The 18406-nt window shown below is 40.1% G+C and overlaps 1 protein-coding gene across 1 annotated transcript in view; it reads right to left on the reverse strand.

Moving 5' to 3' along the window:
* zgc:152774 (uncharacterized protein LOC553526 homolog) overlaps nucleotides 1–18406 on the reverse strand; it is a 132782-nt gene that overhangs the window by 51153 nt on the left and 63223 nt on the right. The window lies entirely within an intron of this gene.

An 18406-nucleotide genomic window follows, 5' to 3' on the forward strand; every position in this document is an offset into this window, starting at 1 on the left:
CCATGTACTTCACTAATGTCTTAAGGAAGAAAATCTGCCATCTTTACTTGGTCTGGCCTACACTGATTCCAGACTCAAAGCGATATGATTCACTCTTATCTGTTCTCTGAAATGGCCCAGCAAGCCACTTAGTCGAAGAGTATTAGGGATGGGCAGCAAATGGTAGCCTTACCAGAAAAACCAACAGAATAATGAAAAAAAAATATTGTGCTAAATGACTTTAAAACAGTCTCCAAAACAGGTTAAAAACAGGTTTCCAAGTAACATGCTGACACACATCTAAATCAGAATGAAATGAAGTCCACATGTGGGAGCAGTCTTTAACAGTGAAATTTAAAATTGTGTGAATGATTTAAGGCAAAATTTAATTGAGCCTTCCTAATTTATGATTTTTGGCAAGATGTAGCAACTAATACCACAATAATTGAATAAACATTCTGACTAGAAGGTCACATTATCATTGGTGTTAACTCGAAGCCACACAGATGAGAAAATCTCAAATTTGACTTTGTGTTCATGCTGATTTAGCTAGCTTCAGGCAACAATTGTTAGGTACTACAGTTGTCCTCAACAGTCAGGCTGAGGAAGAAAAAGCAAATAGCCAGGCTCAGGAAGAAAAAGCAAATTTTCAGGCACTATTATTGAATATTAGTTCGTAGGCAAGGAGGAAACAGGATGTGCTGATTTAAGGTGAAAAAAAAACCATAATTGCATGTTTGCCAAATGACCACAAGAATCATTTAGTCAGATTTCCATTCTCTGCCACCCAAATAGGTTGGCTACTTGTCACAAAGCTGCAACTTGTCTGAGAGCAGGTAGGTCTCACATGAGGGATAGGAGTGATGGAGTGTATAGAGGATGCTTGTGTGCTCAAACACTTGGTTCCTTTCAACCAAGAAACAGTGTTGTCAAAGCACGTCCTTCATGCATTCAGCCTTTCACCTGCTCAGTACCCTGAGGCAAGGAAAACCTATCTCCCTGTACTCAAGAATAGAACTACCGTTAAATTGAAACTCTCAGCCTCGTGGGTTTTATACCTAAATGACAAACCCATTTCTTGGGACTAGATAAGAGACTACTCTGCAGTCCAACTTTATTAAAATTGGAAATGGGTGCATTCAAGATAAGTTGCATTATTTTATCAGATATTTATCTTTGAATTTCTGTCTCAAACCAAGCCCACCTGCTTATTTTGGAGGGCGGGGTTAAAACTCCTGTGCCATGACTCCTTCCTACAGCCCTGCAGAGTTTATTTTCCTGAGCACATTGTGAAGTTACTTTATATTCTCCCATTTAAAACTTATTTATTTGATCAGGCTTTCAGTTAGTTTGTTCAAAGTTACTTCGAGTTTTGATGTTCCTTTGAGCCTTATGAGACAGTTACCAATTTGAAGAACTTTGTAAAAACATGAGTTATTGTCAGAGTAAAGTCAAACTTATTTTCACCTGCTCTTTCCAACCTGAATAGTCAGCAGGAACACGGTCATCCTTCTTTACACAAATACACCGATGACATTTAAATTACACCAATTAGTGCCTTTGCTGAAACTAAATACTGTATACAGCATGGACCAGGTATCAAACACAAGACTTTACAGTTTGTAGAGCTCAAATTACATCAGCAATACCTCGATCTTATAAACCAATAACACTGCTCCAGGTATTATTTGGCTAGTTTGAATACTTACAAGATTACTGCAAAATCAGTAGGTTCATCTAGCAGAAAGTAACATGAAACCAAAAACAAACAAATACAAGGGAGTAGGCCAAATGTGAAGTCAAATGTGTGAAGGAGGAAATGTTAATAGCTGAAAATGTGTTGCTGGAAAAGCGCAGCAGGTCAGGCAGCATCCAAAGAGCAGGAGAATTGACGTTTCGGGCATGAGCCTCCTTCCTGAAGAAGGGCTTATGCCCGAAACGCCGATTCTCCTGCCCCTTGGATGCTGCCTGACCTGCTGCATTTTTCCAGCAACACATTTTCAGCTCTGATCTCCAGCATCTGCAGTCCTCACTTTCTCCTAGGAAATGTTAATACACAAAGATAAACCACAATGATATATATGATACAATGCTCAGTTATTGAAAACATATTAAAAATAAATTATTTCATAGTAACTGCAAATAACTTCTTCATGCATTATCACCATAAAACATGCACAACTTCACATTTTGACGAGGCTAATGATAGTGGCATGGAGTTCTCTTAGCAAGTGAATATTTTATACTGTGTAGCCTTTGTTCTGCTGAGGCATTTTATTTAATTTTTACACATCTGTTAAACTACACTATCTATTCAAAAGTCACGATCCCCGATCTGCTGAACGTTAAAAAGGCTGGAGCAAGAAAAATAAATAACCATTGTTCCCACACATTTTTGTTAGTCATTGAATCTCGGTATGTTTGCAGCAATTTTCAGCTTTTTTTGGGAATTGCTGATTTGTCATACAAGGGGAAAATCTCTTCTTTCCCATTACAAGACACACGATATCTGGGGAGGCTTAGGGATGGCTGTGTGAAAGCAGAGGTGGGAACTCCCAAAGCCAATCACTTTCACAGCTTTAAAGAGATTGTCAAAGTGATCAAAGAATCTCCAGATCAATAAGTTTGACATTTGGATAAGTACAAAAAAATCAGAAATTTCACTGTCACAAAGAATGGGACATTCACTCAGCTGCCTCTGCAGTTTGTTCCCTTCCCCAGGCATTACAAACAAACTGCCCTCTAAATTTCCGACTGTCATGAGCCCTAATTCACATCTTTCCCTATTTTCAATCCATCTCTTGTGAAAAGGTGAGGACTGCAGATGCTGGAGATCAGAATCAAGAGTGTGGTGCTGGAAAAGCACAGCAGGTCAGGCAGCGTCCAAGGAGCAGGAGCTGAAGAGCTTCAGGGCAGAGGAGACAACCTGGGGGTGCAGTGAGAGAGAGGGACTCACTGAGATCCTTGTAGAGAGAGGAGGAGAACGTCTTCAAGATGAGTATCCTTGGAAGCTTCCTGATGAAGAGCCTATGCTCGAAACGTCGATTCTCCTGCTCCTCGGACGCTGCCTGACCGGCTTTTCCAGCACCACACTCTCGACTCTCAATCCATCTCCTGTCTTGCCTTTTTGAACTCATCTTATTCAAGAGAATATTTTTTCATTTACTCATGGGATGTAGGTGTTGCTAGCTGGACCAGCATTTTGTACTGGTCCCTAATTGCCCTTGAGAAGGTGGTGGTGAGGTGCCTGCTTGAACTGTTGCAGTCCATGTGCTGTAGGCTGACTCACAATGCTGTGAGTGAGGGAGTTCTAAGATTGTGACCCAGTGACAGTGAAGGAACAATGAAATATTTCCAAGTTGGGATGATGAGTGACTTGGAGAACATGCAGTTTGTAATGTTCCCTGGATCTATGCTTTTGTCCTTCCATATGGAAGTGGTTTGGGTTTGGAAGGTACTGTTTAAAGATTTTTGGTGAATTTCTGCTGTGCATCTTATAAGCAACACACACTGCTGCTTCTGAGCATCGCTGGTGGAGGGAGTGGAGATTTGTGGATGTGGTGCCAATCCAATAGACTGCTTAATCCTGGATGAAATCAACCTTTTTGAGTGTTGTTGGAGCTGCACTTATCCAGGCAAATTGGACTTAGAAACAGTGAGCCTATTTTGCTATTCAGTAAGATCATGGATGATAAGATTGTGTTGTCAACTCTGGAGATATGCAAAAGTCTTATCTTCTCAACCACATGCTACCCTTGGAAAAATCACCCAAAAACAAAAAAAATACAAATCCAAAGCAATTCTTCATGTGTCTCAATGGCACTCAGCTTTATTTCACCACAGCTTGGATCCCTCGACAGTCTGTGAATTATCACATTGCCTATCTGATATCCAATACGGAATAAGCAGAAATTCCAGCAATAAAGCAAAAGTTTCAACATCATCTCAAATGGAACCGTACATTTCATGCTGCACTGGAGATATAACATAATGTAAATCCATATATTAAGCTAGATGAATTGATATTAATATCGACCACAAAAACGAGTGGACAGATGATGGATAATGAGTTGTAAGGAGGGAATTCCACAGCATCTAGGCAATGAAGCAACAATTAAAATCAGTGATGCTTAAGAGGCCACAATTAGATGAGCATAGATATGAAGAATGGTGGTCGGGTTGGGGGAGACTATACAGATGGGAAGGGGACAAAGTCACAGTGGGCTCAGGAAATGAGAATTTTAAAACTGAGATGTTCCTTCATCAATGGCCAGCTTAGGACATTGAAGACAGATTCATGGGTGATTTAAGACCATAAGACATAATAGCAGAAATTTGGCTGTTCATCCTAAGTCGCTCCACCATTCAATCATGGCTGACAGGTTTGTCAATCCCATTCTCCTACTTTCCCCCGATAACCTTTGATTCCCTTTATAATCATGAACCTATCTATCTCAGTCTTAAATATACTCAATGAGCTCGCTTCCACAGCCTTCTGTGGTGGTAAATTCCACAGATTCACCATTCACTGGCTGAAAAAGTTTCTCCTTATCTCCATTCTAAAAAGTCTTCCCTTTACTCTAAGTCTGTGCCCTCAGGTCGTAGTCTCTCCAACCAATGGAAACATCTTCCCAACATCCACTCTGTCCAGGTCATTCAGTATTCTCTAAGTTTCAATTAGATCCCCTCAACCTTCTAAACTCCATAGAGAATTGACTCAGGTCCTTAAACATTCCTCATATGTTGAGCTGTTCATTCCTGGGACTATTCTCGTAAATCTCCTCTGAACATGCTCCAGGGTCAGTACATCCTTGTGCGAGATGGGTCCAAAGCTATGCACAATACTCTCAAATGTGGCCTGACCAGAGCCTTACAGAGCCTCAGAAGTGCATCTCTGCATTTATATTCAAGTTTTCTCAAAATAAATACTATCATTAGATTTGCCTTTCTAACTACTGACTCAACCTACAAGCTTACCTTGAGAGAATCCTGGATAAAAAGCCCCAAGTCTCTTTGCACTTCAGACTTCTGTATTTTCTCCCCATTTAGAAAATAGTCCATGCCTCTATTTTTCCTACCAAGATGCATGACTTTACACTTTTCCGTGTTGTATTTCATCTGCCACTTCTCCACCCACTCTCCCAACCTGTCAAAATCCTTCTGCAGCTTCCCCGATTCCTCAATGCTACCTGTCCCTCTACCTATCCTTGTATCATCTGTAAACTTAGCCAGAATGCCCTCAGTTCCTTCATTTAGATTGTTAATGTATAAAGTGAAAAGTTGTGGTTCCAACATTGAGCCTTGTAGAACATCACTTGTCACCAACAGTCACCCAGAGAAGGACCCTTTTATCTCTACTCTCCGCTTCCTGCCAGATAGCCAAGCTTTTATCCATGCTAGCGCTTTGCTTCTAATACCATGGACCCTTATCTTACTCAGAAACCTCCTGGGTGGCACCCTGTCAAAAGCCTTCTTGAAGTCCAGGTAGATAATGACCATTGGTTCCCCTTAGTTTAATCTGCTCAAGACTTCCTCAAAGAATTCCAGCAGATTTATCAGCATGGCCTCCCCTTGATGAAACCATGCTGACTCTGCCCTATTTTACCATACATTTCCACATATTCAGAACTCTCATCCTTCACAATGGATTCCTGGATCTTACTCATAATTGCGATTATGCTAATTGGTCTGAATTTTCCATCTTCTGCCTTACTCCCTTCTTAAACAGGGGTGTTACGTAAGTGATTTTCTGGTCCTCTGGGACCCTCGTTGATCCCAGTGATTCCTGAACGATTACCACTAACACCTCCAATATCTCTTCAGCTATCTCCCTTAGAGCTCTGGGGTGTTGTCCATCTGGTCCAGGTGACTTGTCCACATACAGGCCATTCAGCTTTTCTAGCACTCCTCCTTGGTAATGGCCAGAATACTGAGCTCTGCCGCCTCATCCTCTTGAATGTTTTGGTAAATTACTCATGTCTTCCACTGTGAAGACTGACGTGAAATAATTATTCAGTTCCTCAGCTATTTCCTTGTTCCCCACTACTACTTCTCCAGTGTCATTTTCCAGCGGCCCAATGTCCACTTGTGCCTCCTTTTATTCTTGATATATCTAAAGAAACTCTTATAGTCTTCCTTTACACTACTGGATAGCTGACTCACTTATTTAATTTTCTCCTGGCTTATTTCTTTTTTTGTTGCTTCTGTTGGTCTTTGTAAGCTTCCCAATCCTCTGGTTTCCCACTGTTCTTCACTACTTTATATGCTTTCTCTTTAGTTTTTATGCTTCCCTCATCAGCCATAGTTATCTCATCCTCCCTGTACATTTCCACAGGACGAATCTCTGCTGTGTCTCCTGGATTACTCCCAGAAACCCCTGTTCCACTGTCTTTCCTGCTAGGCTCCTCTCCCAGTCAATTCTACCCAGCTCCTCCCTCATGCTACTGTAGTTGCCTTTATTTAGCTGAAATACCATTTACTCTGATTCTATTTTCTCTCTCTCAAATTGTAGAGTAAATTCAATCATAATAATGGTTTTAGTCTTCTCAATACTTACTTGGAGAAAATGTTGGTTAATTCAGGACTGGATAGCAGATAAAGAGTCTGATAAGTTAACAACAGTGCAAGAGCCAAGAGAGTTGGTGGTAAAGTAGAACTGGGTTTAGTGGGTGTACAGGTAAAACTTGGATTATTTCACTGAATACACAAGAAACAGTATAGATTCTTGGGGGATATTATAGATGAGGTTGCAGGAGCAGGAAGCCATTGCAGATGATAACTATCTAGTTACAGCTCAGATAAGCTGGAATCAACTAAGTGTAGTCTCCAAGAGTGTGGTGCTGGAAAAGCAAAGCCGGTGAGGCAGTATTGAGCAGCAGGGGAATCAAAGTTTCGAGCATAAGCTCTTCATCACTCTCCTGCTCATCAGATGCTGCCTGACCAGCTGTGCCTCACCAGCACCACAATTTTTGACTCTGATCTTCAGCATCTGCAGTGCTCACTTTCTCCTAAGTGTAGTGTTGCCTAACGAGGCAATAATGGAAAAGCACTGGAGGAGTCTTGCACGGTCAACCATGTAAAACTCTGCAGACAGATTGAGAAAAACAACTAAGGATAATTTGTCTTTGTCATCGTCACACAGAATGTAGCTTGTGACTTTGACAACAGCTGTTTTAGTACGGTGGCAGATGCAGTTAATCAGATGGTCTCAATGCTACTAACAAAGAAATTCAGAACCCCTATGTATTTACTGTCGGAGGTGAAAGTTGAGGAGACAGGGCAGAAGTATTTAAGAAACATGAAAAGAAATTGCTGGAAAAGCTCAGCTGGTCAAGATGGTACACAGCAAATTAAGTGGATCATAGTCTTTTACCATATAGCAACTGCTTTGTTCTCTTCACTCATTCAGGGCTCAAGATACCTTAAAATGCCAATATGTGGAATTATCCTTCAGCATACTGGCCTACAAATCAGAGAATGTTGGCCCCAAGGCACCCCACTGCTCTTAAACAATTGGCCCTGGAGATGTACTTATCATGATTTTGAGTCTATCTACCCATGCAAACGAACTTCTGCCCTATTTATCTCCAAAACCCTGGCAGGGTCAATGCTGGTAAGCCTAATCGCAGGTTGACTACTGAAATTGTATTACCAAAGGATTTAGAGCTGGGGTATTTTATACGGTGACCTAGTTAAATACAGCACTTAAGCACCAGACTATCAGAATAATATTTGGAATTGATGAATATTTTCTATTTAATATCTTGCCTAAATGGCTGTGTATAATGCAAGCTAGGTTTGCTAAAATTATACAAGGCATTTATCGTGTCACAGCTGGAATAGTGTGAACAATGGGCCCCTTATCTAAAGAAAGATATACTGGCATTGAATGCAGTCCAGAGAAGTTTCACTACCCTAATTCCACGAATGGGGGGGAATGCCAAATGTGGAGATGTTGAATAGGCTGGGCATGTATTCACTGAAGTCTAGAAGAAAGAAAGATGATTTTATTGAAAAATACAAGAATCTTAAGGTACTTAACAGCATAGATGATAAAAAGTTGTTTCCTTTGTTGAAGAGTCTGGGACCCAAGGACATAATCTCAGAATAAGGGTTACCTATTTACGACTGACATGAGACTTTTTTTTTCTTTTAGAGGATAGGGAATCTGTGAAGGTCTTCACAGTCAGGTGCTGTACAGGCTGGGCCATAAAGTATATTAAAGGGTGAGATGTTGAATTGTTATCATCAAGAGTTCTAGGGAAAATACTGGAAAGTGGTGTCAGAAATGCAATCTATGCAATTTATATTTTTTCAACAACGGCAAGAGTGAATTTTATCTTGGCCTTTAGAAAAGAGAAAGAAAAATGGAGGCACAAGAAAGCCATTTGCCCCTTTGAGTCTGCTCCACCATTCATTATGTTAATAGCTGATCATAGAACTCAATAGTCTCTTCCAACTTGACCCACATATCGTATAATGAGATTTTTTTATTTGTTCACTGGTGGGAGGTCAGCGTTACTGGCTGGCTAGTATTATTTGGCCACTCCTAATTGCCCTTGAGAAGGTGATAGTGAGTTGCCTTCTTGAACTGCTGCAGGCCATGTACTGTAGGTTGACCTATAGTTCCCTTAGGGAGGGATTCCAGGATTTTGACCTAGCAACAGTAAAGGAATGACAATATATTTCCAAGTCAGGTTAGTGATTGGTTTGGAGAGGGGCATCTGCAGTTGTTGTTGTTTCTAGGGATCTGCTGCCCTTGTCCTTCTAGATGTAAGTGGCCGTGGGTTTGGAAGATGCTGTCTAAGGATCTTTGGTGAACTCTAGTGTATCTTGTGGATAGTGCATGCTGATGATACTGAGCATTGGTGGTGGAGGAAGTGGATGCTGTGCATGTGGTGTCACTCGAGCAAGCTTCTTTGTTCTGGATGGTGGAGCCGCCTCATTTAGGCAAGTGAGACGTATTCCAACACATTCCTGATTTATGACTTGTTGATGTGGACAGGCTTTAGGAAGTCAGATCAGGTTACTTGCCATAGTACACCTAGCCTCTGACCTGCTTTTGTTCATGTGGAAAGTCTCGTTGAGTTTCAGATCAAGCGTAACCACAATTATGTTGATAGCGGAGGATTCACACATGGTAATACTACTTAATGTCAAGGAACAGTGGTTAAATTGTCTATCAATTTAGTCATTGCCTGGCATTTGTCTGGTTCAAAATGTGTGGCACAAGTCATTTTTGAGATTCACCAATTCTGATCTGGTTTCTCAACGATAACAGAGGTGTGAAAATGTAAGCCTGTTAAAATGATAGCAAAGTCCCAGGAGGTTGATTTTAATAAAGATTGTATAATAATGCAATATTCAATGTATTATCATTTGTATGTTTTGTTAGGAATAATTTTGTCCACTAAAGAGGGTAATTTGTCCCTATTTAATTCTGTTAATGGGATGCTACATACCTAGGAGTTAAAGGCATCAAGACAAACAAGTCAGCCAAAAAGGAGGTGGTTTTTATGGTGTGGTTGGTTGAAATAAATATCTACCAGAAAGTGTATACCTCAACTCTACCTAAAAGCATTAAACTTCTAGTGAACAACATGCATAACCATTTTCATACAAACACTTGCTGCAATATATCTCTATGTAATCTTGTATCACATGTGCTGTCATGTTCGTTTCAGCAACACACAGTAATTGAGAATAATGAAGGAAAAATATATAACAATTTCAACAGTATCACACAAGCATGCATGTGTTACACTATTAATCACATCAGTATACATGATCATAACAGCATAAAAATTCCTTCTGAATAAGGATTTTCTGATCATAAATCTGTATGAAAACTACATTGGAGTTATAATACTTCTAAACCTTAAGGTGTTAAAAGAGGATCTCTCCAAACTGTTGTACTGTATCACAGAAAAAGACGAGTCTGACTTGCAGAATTTTATCTGATCTTACAATAAATTATTTTAAAAACCGAGTTAAAGTGTAAACAGCACCCAGTTACATTTAAGAAAAATCTCACAACTGTGGCCACACAGTGGAAGTTCAGTTTCAAGGATTAAAAATAGACTCAGAGTGGTGAAACATAAGTCAAAAAACTCATGATCTCAACATATTATGATTCTTGAATACATTACTGACATTGCCTATCAAAGTTTGCATTTGGGAGAGGTGAATGCTGGTGTCAAACTTTTTCAACATCATCAGTGACTTAAAAGCCATTCTGTGAAGTCTGATCAAGCACAGATCACAGTCGGTGGTCAATTCCTGAAGCCTCTTTCAGTTTTAAGTGTCAAGTTTTTATCTAAACTTTTAGAATGAAGCATACTCTGAATATTTGCAGCCTGAAATTTCAACTCAAATGTTCAAATGTCTAGCACTAAACATTTATACTTAAATTGTAAAACATTAATCTTGTTAGAATAAAACTGGACACAGAACCCAACATGCATTTGACCGAAGTATCATGCTATTTATCATGACAGTAGGGCAAGTTGCCAGTTCACTGAATTGCTACATGAAAATGAGGTACAACCTAAAAATTAGAAAACTGAATACACTTGAAATCATCCTGGCTGACACCAGATAAAATAACAGTGAAAGGTTCAAACGATCATAAAAATACCATCAATTTTATCCTTGGCTGGTCTAACATTCACGTCAGCCCAACTTACACTATGTAACCTGGATCCGTCACTTGTCGATTGTCTTGATTTTACTGATATTTCAAGAAGAAAATTAAAACAAAACATGGGGATTTCTGCTTTAATGTAAAAACGCAACACTTTCAAACAACAAATTATATTTGTAATATTACCTTCAACATAGCAGAGTGTCATAAAGGCACCTAACAGAAATGTTATCACACAATACTTGACATAAATATAAGAAAGAGAAACAGAAATAGACCATTAAGCCCTAAACTGCTTTACCATTCAAGGTGATCATAGCTGATTTTCTGCCTCAATTTGCTCCCCACTAAAGTATCATAAGTAGATATTACAGCTTGACCAAAAGCTTAGGTTCTCTAGGGAGCACCTTAAACATGAATAAAGAGGTGCAAAGTTTCAGACAAGGAATTCCAGACCATAGATTCTTAACAAATAATAATAATTTTCCTTTTCTTAAGTGAAAGCTTGCATAAGACTAAACATGGAGAAAGTGAGGACTGCAGATGCTGGAAATCAGAGCTGAAAAATGTGTTGCTGGAAAAGTGCAGCAGGTCAGGCAGCATCCAAGGAGCAGGAGAATCAATGTTTCGGGCATAAGCCCTTCTTCAGGAATCAGGCTTCTTCAGGATTCCTGAAGAAGGGCTTATGCCCGAAACGCCGATTCTCCTGCTCCTTGGATGCTGCCTGACCTGCTGCGTTTTTCCAGCAACACATTTTTCAGACAAGACTAAACATGCCTCTTTGTACCTTAAATACCAGTGAATGAAAATCCCACTTTGCGTTTAAAATTGAACATTTTTAAACATCAATGCAAGCAAAAAGAAAACTGAGCGGTTATTGTGTCAAGACACCATCATCAGGAATGAATACTATTTTCAGAGACACTTGTGATGAGTGATGTATTTCTCACTATAACTTTAAGTGACATATAACAGGAAGTAAATGCTTCCTTAAAGAGCTGCACCAGCAAAATAGAAAATTACTCATTACAAATTTAAGAGAAACCCTTTAATGATCAACTATTAGCAAAATAACATGTGGATCATGTTCATCAGCTTAAAAGATATTTTGATAAATTTCTTTGGCAAAAAGAAATCAGCCTGTTGCTACATGTGTTGTAGATGCTCTTTTGTTATCAGGTCCCTGATAGTTTCACAGATAGTACAGGAGCCATAATGCCATCTTTCCTTAGTCAGTTCAGAAAAGCAAACTGCAAGCTTCACCACAATGAATCGTTCCACCCCCCCCACCCCCTTCCCCCACTACGCCCATACATAGTTGGGCCAGATGTGCTGCACAATGTTAACACATCCTCTTTTGCTCACAGGGCGTTCAACTTGATTGCAACAAGGAAGTTACACTTCATGCAGTCAATCCACTTAAATGCAAAAACTTCAAGAAGTGATACAATGCAGAAACAGAGTTTCTTACACCATACATACCAGTATAACTTTGCATATATACTTATGCTTATTTCTTTCAGTTTTCTCCATTAATCGTCAAATGAAACTGACTTAACTACGGTTTCAGTGTCCCAGTGCCTTACCATGTTTGTATTTAAATAGTGAATGTCAGTAACAGAAGGGATAGATTGAAATAGCCTTAAGCAACACTCAGATTCAAACAGGCATCACAACTTGGAAATCTTAAATGAAAAACCTGATTGATTGCTGCTGATATTCATTTCTATTACAAAATAAAAACAGCTAATTCTCTGGATGAGGAATTGAATCAGGGAACTCTGTGGCTTATGTGGCTTAGCTACTTTTATTGCCTTTGGAAGAAGTCTACGTTAGCATTAATACCAATAATCACAAAAACACTCCAACCAAAAACAAGCATATTCAAAGCAGGTTACAAACCTGTTGAGATGACTGGTCAAATGGAGAATTCAAGACTGCATGGATGTAAACTAAGAGCATGTGGCTATATGGTATGCTTTGGAATGCACTGGTTGAAGTAAATTCAGTGACAACTTTGAAAAGCAAACTAAACACCTGAAATGGAAACATTTACAAACCTATGGGGCGAATGAGAAATGGGACCAATTAGACACCTTTTTTTAAAGACCCAATGAGATGAATTATCTTGTTCCATGCTGTAAGATGCAATGATTAAAATGCAGTGATGGGACTTCTGTTACATAGGGCATACTTCAGCTAATTTACAGTCAATAACAAACTTCAAATCAGAAGTGTGACTGCGATTAAACAAGAAAATCATTAAAGTCATTCACAACTTCATCACCTGAAATGATTTGAACCTGTCCAGAGAAGGGCTTGAAACACCATTCACAAGTTCAACCAGAAAATAAAATAGGATTCTAAATTAGTAAGTATCCAATAGAAATCAATTCCACTCGAGCTGACTACCCCTTCCACTGCTTTAGTTCTGCAGATCAGAGCAGCACATAAGAAAATTAGCCCATGAGAAGTTGACATTCTCTGTATGACTTCAGCGTGGCATAGAACGCCTTTTAATTAATAGTTAAGTATACTATTCTCCTGAATGTTTCTCCTCCACAGTCCACTTCAGTCTGACTGCCCTCACCTGAGTTCTAATAACTGTTAGCAATAAGTACAGTATCTCATATCCCCTCCGTCTCTCCCTACCCTCCTTTATTTTTGTTAATATTGCACCAACTCGGTGGTTAGTGTTTGTTAAATATTCACTGATTAATTGGAAACATGAGTGATTTGGTGGTGATTGAATTTTAAAGAAATATACCTCTGACACATAATTTGCAGACATGACACAGCTTCCACATGTATGGTGATAATGATATCCTTCTAATAACTCAGTTCATGCCTTCATTGTCTATGTTGTGATGCCACTATTGGAACATACATTCTTGGTTAACTTCAGTTGCCATGACTCCTGACTCTGTCAGTGATGCCAAACCTTTCTCAGAGGATGGAATTGGTGAGAGTAAACAGAGCAGATAGATTAGCAGGAGCGAGTGCAAGTAAGCAGTGGTAGACATTTTAGGACACAATCCATGTCTCTCGGCAAAATATATACCAGTAAGGAACGAAAATTCTAAAAGAGGGATAAACCAATCAGGTTTCACCAAAGAACTTAAGAAGAGGACTAAGTTGTAAGAAAACGCATATAAGGAAACCAACACCACTGGAGAAGACTGGAGTGAATTCAGGGTCCAGCAAGGAAGGACTAAAATGATTATAATGACAAGAGAAATAAACTACAATGGGTACAAAAAGAACAATAGGAACTTCTTTAAATGAATAGAAAAGAGATGTAATTGAAATTGGCCACTTAGAAAGTGAATCTGGGAAGATGGTTATGGGGAACAAAGAAACAGCAGTAGATTTAAACAGATATTTTGTATCAGTCTGTATAATGGAAGATACTTTGAACATCCCATTAATACAAAAGAATACGGGAAAGAATTCAGTACCATCACCATTGCTAGAGTAGTAGTATCGTACAAACTAATGGGGCAAAGGCAGATAAGCCCCTGGTCCAGATGACTTGCATCCTAGGATCCCAAAGAGTTAGTTAGATGGGTAGTGGATGCTTTGGCTTTAATTTTCCAAAATTCCTTGGAATCTGGAAAAGTATCAGAGGATTGGAAAACTGCCAATGTGACACTCTTATTTAAAATGGGAGAGAGGCAAACAGCATGTAACTACAAGCCAATTAGCCTAACATCCTTTGTTGAAAAAGTATCTGAACCAATTACGAATGAAGTAATAGCAGAACATTCAGAAAATTATAATCTAATCAAGCAGAGTCAACATGGCTTCATGAAAGGAAAGCCGTGTCTGATGAATCTATGAGAGTTTCTTGAGGAAGTCTCAACCAGAGAGGATAGAGTAGGAACCAGTAGATGTATTGTATTTGGACGTCCAGAAGGCCTTTGACAAAGTACCTCACAATAGTTAAGTCATAAGAGTCCTCTGTGTTGGAAGTAGTATATTTGCTTGGATAGAGACTTGGCTAATGGGCAGGACACAGCAAATCAGGATAACGGGTTCTTTTTCAGATTGGTGACCTGTAATCAGTGGGGTGCCACAGGATCAGTGCTGGGACAGCAACTGTTTACAATATGTGTTAATGACTTGAAGGAAGCCAAATTTCAGACAACAGAAAAGTCAGATGGAAAGACAGGTTGTGAGAGGCTTACAAACAGCTTACAGAGACATATTGATAGAATCATAGAGATGTACAGCATGGAAACAGACCCTTCGGTCCAATCTGTCCATGCTGAACAGATATCCCAACTCAATCTAGTCCCACCTGCCAGTACCCGACCCATATCCCTCCAAAACCTTCCTATTCATATACCCATCCAAATGCCTCTGAAATGTTGCAATTGTACCAGCCTCCACCACATCCTCTGGCAGCTCATTCCATACATGTACCACTCGCTGGGTGAAAAAGTTGTCTGTAGGTCTCTTTCATATCTTTCCCCTCTCGCCCTAAACCTATGGCCTCTAGTTTCCTGACCCCAGGGAAAAGACTTTATCTATTTACCCTACCCATGCCCCTCATAATTTTGTAAACCTCTATAAGGAAGAGACCAGAATTGCATGCAATATTCCAACAGTGGCCTAACCAATGTCCTGTACAGCCGCAACATGACCTCCCAACTCCTGTACTCAATATTCTGACCAATAAAGGAAAGCATACCAAACACCTTCTTCACTATCCTATCTACCTACGACTCCACTTTCAAGGAGCTATGAACCTGCACTCCAAGGTCTCTCTGTTCAGCAATACTCCCTAGGATCTTACTATTAAGTGTATAAGTCCTGCTAAGATTTGCTTTCCCAAAATGCAGCACCTCGCATTTATCTGAATTAAACTCCATCTGCCACTTCTCAGCCCATTGGCACACCTGGTCAAGATCCTGTTGCAATCTAAGGTAAACCTCTTCGCTGTCCACTACACCTCCAATTTTGGTGTCATCTGCAAACTTACTTACTGTACCTCTTATGCTCACATCCAAATCATTTATGTAAATGACAAAAAGTAGAGGACCTAGCACCGATCCTTGTGGCACTCCACTGATCACAGACCTCCAGTCTGAAAAACAACCCTCCACCACCACCCTCTGTCTTCTACCTTTGAGCCAGTTCTATATCCAAATGGCTAGTTCTCCCTGTATTCTGTGAGATCTAACGTTGCTAATCAGTCTCCCATGGGGAACCTTGTTGAACACTTTACTAAAGTCAATATAGATCACATCTACTGCTCTGCCCTCATCAATCTTCTTTGTTACTTCTTCAAAAAGCTCAATTAAGTTTGTGAGACATGATTTCCCACACACAAAGCCATGTTGACTATGCCTAATCAGTCCTTGCCTTTCCAAATACATGTACATCCTGTCCCTCAGGATTCCCTCCAACAACTTGCCCACCACTGAGGTCAGGCCCACTGGTCTATAGTTCCCTGGCTTGTCTTTACCACCCTTCTTAAACAGTGGCACCACGTTTGCCAACCTCCAGTCTTCCGGCACCTCACCTGTGACTATGGATGATATAAATATCTCAGCGACAGGCCTAGCAATCACTCCTCTAGCTTCCCACAGAGTCCTCGGGTACACCTGATCAGATCCTGGGGATTTATCCACCTTTAACCGTTTCAAGACATCCAGCACTTCCTCTTCTGTAATCTGGACATTTTGCAAGATGTCACCATCAATTTCCCTACAGTCTATATCTTCCATATCTTTTTCCACAGTAAATACTGATGCAAAATATTCATTTAGCATCTCCCCCATTTTTTGTGGCTCCACACAAAGGCCGCCTTGCTGATCTTTGAGGGGCCCTATTCTCTCCTTAGTAGGTTAACTAATGGGAAAAAAAATTGGCAAATGGAGTTTAATGTGGAGAAATATGAAGTTGTTCATTTTGGAAGGGAGACAAAAGAACAGAAATTTATTCAAATGGAGAAAAATTGCAGAAAGCTGCAACACAATGGGACTTTGGATTACTTGTGCATGAAACACAGAAAACAAGTGCACAGATAGGGCAGGTAATCATGAATGCTAATGGAATGTTAACCCTTAATTCAAGGCGTTGAGAGTGTAAAAGTAAAGAAATCTCACTGCAACAAGGTGGTGGTGAGAACATCTGGAATACTGTAAGCAAATTGGAGGCAGCTCAGAGAAGATTCATGAAGATGATCCTTGGTATGGAGGGACTGTCTTATAACCAAAAGTTAAACAGGTTGGGATTCTACTCACTGGAGTTTGAAAGAATGAGAGGTGGAGAAAGTGAGGACTGCAGATGCTGGAGATCACAATTGAGAGTGTGGTGCTGGAAAAGCACAGCATCCGAGGAGAAGGAGAATCGATGTTTCAGGCATAAGCCCTTCATCAGAAAAGCAGCTTGACAGGGTGAATGCTAACAGGATGTTTCCCCTCATGAAGAATCTAGGACCAGCGGGCACAGTCTCAAAGTAAGGCATGCCAATTTAACACCGAGATAGGGAGGAATTTCTTCTCTCAGAGTGATGACAATCTTTGGAACTCCTTATCACAGACAGCTGAGACTTCTGCATATTTGAAGCTGAGATAGATGGGTTCTTGATCAGATGGAGGATGGAGAATCAAGAGTTATGGGAAAATACAAAAGGTGGATATGAGGAAGGTCAGATCAGCAACAGTCCTTTTGATTGGCGGTGTATGCTTCAGGGGCCAATCAGCTTACTTCTGTTCCCATATTGAATGGTCTTTTGGCTTTTACAGGGCAGTATTTATAGCCCCTAGTTCAATAATGTAGCTGGCCCATGTGACAGTTCTATCTCCATTCCGCCTCCATGCTGTTTGAACAGACTACGATCAAGGTGGTAGAACTAATGCATACGTCTCTGATTGCTACCCAATCAGGTTCAATATAAAGTTAATTGAGTTCAATTACAACTTTGTCAATTGGCCTTCAGGTTCTGGCACACAGAGGTGGCTGGTTTAAATGACTGGAGGAAGATATAGCAGCTGGCAAGGGGGAGTTGGGCAGTGCTTAGGTCAGCCGAAAGATCCACACTGCATGGCTCAGTATAACACAGCCACAAGTTACCCTCTTGTGAGCTGGCTCCTTTCACCTCACAGTAATGTCCTGACTGCGAGAGTTATTTTTTCATGAGAAATCTGAAGAGAGCACATCTATATTGAAGTGGCCCCTCTCCTACTAATCTTAAGTTAGAGTCAGTTGCACTTATCAAGGTGGAAGCCCTCTGATTGGCATGACAACTTTGAGAGCTCAGGACACAAAGCCACAGAAAAATTATATCACAGTAAAAGGCCATTCAACCCATGACATTTCTGCCAGTTCAAAAATGAACTAGCTGCCATTCTCACCCTTCCTTCTAGCACCATCTGCATCCTTGCACATTTCAGTACTACAGTTTAGTTAGTTAATTAATTGGCCATTAACTGGTTACCCAGGAAAACCAGAGACAATGGGTTCAAGACCCAAAACAAAATCTGACTTCTCTTCCCAGCTTCTAGAGGGAATTTTAGCACATTGAATTCTAGACAGGCTGTGCTGCAACTTGCACATCCTCTCTGACTCCAGCTGAGCTTCCAACCCCGAAGTCTGCTACTATTGTACTAATTACTGCACTGCCAGAATTTGTGTCATCCACACTATTTGAAATTATTCTCTCTGTAGCTTATCACTTCCATTCTACAATGTGTTAATTTAAACTCAATGCAACCTTGCTGACACATTTTCTTGCATCAAATGCCAGTGTTTTATTTTCTGTAACAAATGGTTAAA

The sequence above is a fragment of the Hemiscyllium ocellatum genome, chromosome 11, assembly GCF_020745735.1.
Source record: "Hemiscyllium ocellatum isolate sHemOce1 chromosome 11, sHemOce1.pat.X.cur, whole genome shotgun sequence".
In the NCBI taxonomy this organism is placed as follows: domain Eukaryota; kingdom Metazoa; phylum Chordata; class Chondrichthyes; order Orectolobiformes; family Hemiscylliidae; genus Hemiscyllium; species Hemiscyllium ocellatum.